At 39.7% G+C, this 4359-nt stretch overlaps 1 non-coding gene across 1 annotated transcript; it reads left to right on the top strand.

Annotated features, from left to right (window-relative positions):
* Positions 1-1790: 1790 nt before the first annotated feature.
* On the top strand, positions 1791-1897 carry LOC141604452 (small nucleolar RNA R71). The gene has a single exon (XR_012526151.1). It is a non-coding gene; the product is annotated as a small nucleolar RNA R71 (small nucleolar RNA).
* The last annotated feature ends 2462 nt before the right edge of the window (positions 1898-4359 follow it).

The raw sequence follows: 4359 nt of genomic DNA, 5'->3' as shown, positions 1-4359 counted from the left end.
TCTTTGAATGGAGCATCTTCAATTTTCTTCTTCCATTGGAGTTCCGATTTCTTCCTCTCATCCTTTCGGCTATAATGATCAATCATGAAACATGGTTCATGCAAACGAGGAGCTCTCATAGTCTTGTCAAGATTAAAGGTTATGCTTTCATCTCCCACTTCTAGACTGAGCTCACCATATTTCACATCAATCACCGCACCCGCGGTGTGTAGGAAAGTGCTTCCTAGAATGATTGGAATGTTGGAATCTTCCTCCATATCAACAATGACAAAGTCCACCGGGATGAAAAACTTCCCAATTCGTACGGGGACATCTTCCCATATCCCTAATGGTGTCTTCATCGATCTATCGGCCATTTGGAGTGTGATGTTGGTGCATTTAAGCTCTCCCATCCCCAACCTTTTACTCACCGAGTACGGCATGACACTCACACTAGCCCCTAGATCATATAAGGCTTTGTTGATCGTTGTGTCGCCAATGGTACACGGTATTGAGAAGCTTCCCGGATCCTTTAGTTTTTGAGGTGAACTCCCTTGAAGTATTGCACTACTCACCTTAGTGAAGGCGATAGTCTCAAGTTTCCGGATCGACTTCTTCTTTGTGAGGATATCTTTCATGTATTTCGCATAGGCCGGCACGTGATTTATTAATTCCGTGAAAGGAATTGAGACTTCCAAATTCTTCACAATTTCCATGAACTTTCCAAGTTTATCATCAAATTTGGGCTTGGCTTGACGACTTGGAAAAGGAAGTCTAATCACAATGGGCTCCATCTCCTTGACCTTGTCTTCATTTTTCTTTGAACTTTCTTCTTTTGATGATTCTCCATCTTTGGAGTTTTGCACAATTTCTTCCTTATCACTAGCTTCCACAACTTCATCCTCAACTTGCTTCCTTGGTGCTTCATACCTTGTACCACTTCTCAAGTGAATGGCACTAACCGTTTCATGTCTAGGGGGATTACTTTGAGGTGGTAATTGCCCCTTTTGTCTTTGTGAGCTTGAAGATGCTAGTTGAGTCAATTGTATTTCCAACATCTTGGTGTGAGCTAGGATGTTGTTGATGGTGGTTTCCTTTGCTTGACTATCTTTTTGCATTTGAGTGAAAAATCCTTGTTGATTCTTTTGCATTTGGAGGACCGCTTTTTGGACATCAAAACCTTGGTCATTTTGGTGATTGTATGGATTTGATTTTGGTAACCTTGGTTTTGATTGTAAAAGGGTCTTTGATTTTGGTTTCTCATGGGTGGTGGAGTGTATGTTGTTTGAGGGTTTTGAACATTTTGGCTTTTGTATGAGAGATTTGGATGGAATTTGGTGTTTTCATTGTAATAGTTGGAATAAGGGGTACCACTCTTGTATGCTTGGAAAGCATTCACTTGTTCATTTGTTCCCCTACATTCACTTTGGTCATGTCCCAAAGTTCCACAATTCTCACATATCCCACTTGGGATTGATGAAGATGCCGTCATGGCATTAACATGATGCTTTGGTGATTTTGAGACTTCTTCAAGTCTAGCCATAGCTTTTTCAAACTTCAAATTGATTGTGTCAATATAAGCACTAAGTTGAGGACCCAATTGAGTAACGGAGTCCACTTCATGCTTTCCTCCTCTAGTAGCCTTGCGAGGTCTACTATATTGTGAGTTATGGACCGCCATTTCCTCAATCTTGTTCCATGTTTGATTGTCATCAACTTCGGTGAACATTCCATTTGATCCCATGTTGAGAATGTTCCTTGAATCCTCATATAAACCGTTCCAAAATTGTTGTACCAAGAACCATTCGCTAAGTCCATGGTGAGGACATGAGCGACAAATTCCCTTGAACCGCTCCCAAGCTTCATACAAAGATTCTTCATCCCTTTGCTTAAAACCCGTAATTTGAGCTCTTAGCATGTTAGTCTTTTCCGGTGGGTAGAATTTTTTGTAGAAAGCTAGAGCCAACTTCTTCCCAGAATCTATTCCGAGAATGGCCTTGTCAAGGCCCTTCAACCATTGTTTCGCGGTGCCGATTAGAGAAAAAGGAAATAAGACCCATCGAATTTGGTCTTGAGTCACACCGGTTTGAGAGATTGCATCACAATAGTCGCAAAAGGTTTCCATATGAGAATGAGGGTCTTCACTAGGCATCCCCCCAAATTGGCTCCTTTCGACTAATTGGATAAAGGCGGATTTGGCAATAAAATTTCCGGTTAGATGTTGTGGTGTAAGAGTACCATTGGGTAGGTTCTCCTCGGTGGGTACAGAATGTGACGAGAATTTAGGCATTGTAGGTTGATTTTGTGGGGTATTGTGTAATGGGTTCTCCTCTCCTTCTATTGCGAAAGGGTTGATGAACTCAATAGTTGGTTGAACAACTTCACTAATACCTCTCAAATTCCTCCTAGCAAATCTCCTATTGTTCGTCAATGTTCTTTCAATTTCACGGTCAAAAGGTAACAAATCACCTTGTGACCTTCTAGACATGCAAAATATCAAACAACTCGAAAACAATTAGAACAAACCTTGAGGAGTTTTACTTCCCCAAGGCGAAGAAAGACACAACTAATAACAATAAAAGGAAATCTAAATCAAGTAAACACCATCCCCGGCAACGGCGCCATTTTTTAATCGGTTCGTTTCGTGTTCACAATTAAAGGTGTGGTCGTTGGGTCACGTCCGAATCAAAACACAATTTATAGGTTCACAAACAACTCTACAATTAATAAAGAGGCAAGTAAAGGTCGGATCCCAAGGGACGGGTATTGAAATGAGATTTCTATTGAAACTAGTGATGTCTTAGGGGTGTCACAGTTTGGGTTGATGTAGAAGGTCACTAACTAAAATAGCAATGAAAATAAACAAGCAAGATGAATTAAAAGGGGTGTAAACAATTGATTAAAAAGCACTAGGGTGTCATGGGATCATAGGGGAATCATGGGAATTGATCATACAAACATGTTCTCAAATTATAAGCAAGCAATTATTGTTGTGATGGATTGAGTTGGGTTATATCTTACAATCCTAGGTAAGTTTGGGTCCCGGAGCCGAATCGATTAGATTGTACAACACCTACAAGTCGACTTAATCTTCCCTACTCAACAACATGCATGGTCTAATGAGACTCGAGTTGGGTTATGTCTTACAAGTCTCATTGAAAAGATAGGAGATGGTGGTAAATGCAAGGATTCATAGGCTTAGCATTTCATCAAATATAACATGTGCATGAGTTGAGATCAAAACAAGCAAGCAAATAAAACATGAAAGCATATTAATTTAAGCATGAATCATTCCCCATGTTGGTTTCCCCTAATCACCTATTAACCCTAGCTAAGAGACTACTCACTCATTATCATGTTGATCATGCTAGCAAGGTTGTCAATCATACCAACAAAATGAAACATGATGAATATATGAAAGTAATTAACAATAATTAAAAAGGGATTAAGAGAATTATACCTACTAATAATTCCAATAATAAAGCAAAGATAAAAGAAGTACTTGATGCTTGATTGAGAGGTTGTCAATCTCCCAATAATAACCCAAATAATCTTCAATTACCCAAAATAAAGGATGAAAAAAAGAGAGATTAAGGAAATAAAACTTGTATTAGAACTTGATTAATTGTTGATTACAAAACTAAAGAGAGATTTGATTGATATTAACTACTCTAATTATTGATAAGAAGAACATGCTCTTCTAATTAGACTAATGGGGTATTTATAGTGGAAATTAGGGGATGCATTAGGGTTAACTAAGGGCTAAACTAGTAATTACACTTTTTAGATTGAGCAGGAGGAGCCGGTATTTTTCGAAGGAAGGGCTTCTTTCTTTGTAGCTTGGAGAAGACGAAAATGCGCTGTAGAGGAATCCGAGCGGATCGGGGTCGGGACGGGCGGATTTCGCGATGGAACACGAGCGGATTCAAGAGAATCCGGGCGGATTGTGGTGGCTAAACCCGAGCGTCTTGGTGGAAAACCGCACGGATTGTGCAGGTGGAGGACGGCCGGATTGTAGACAATCCGCACGGATTGTGCCTCAGCAAGACTTCTTCTTCTTTTCTTCCCTTTTCTTCATAAATTCCTTGGGGATTTCCTTGGGGACTCAAGGATCCTTTCTCAACATTGCTCATCTACTATCATATATACAAAGGCCATCTAATCTTGTCTCTCCTTGATGCTTGGTCATTGAATTCGATCAATTTAGTCTCGTTTTGCCATGAAAATACAAGATTCTTACTCCTTTCCTACCAAGGGATCAAAATCTCAAAGAATATGCAAAACAAAGAACTAAAGATAATAAATGACCCAAATATGCACTAAAAAGCATGGGAACAAGGCTCATTCGGGGGCTAAATATGCACTAATTATGGTCACATC

Source organism: Silene latifolia, chromosome 9 (genome assembly GCF_048544455.1).
Source record: "Silene latifolia isolate original U9 population chromosome 9, ASM4854445v1, whole genome shotgun sequence".
NCBI lineage: Eukaryota > Viridiplantae > Streptophyta > Magnoliopsida > Caryophyllales > Caryophyllaceae > Silene > Silene latifolia.
This window is presented reverse-complemented; position numbering and strand designations above follow the sequence as displayed.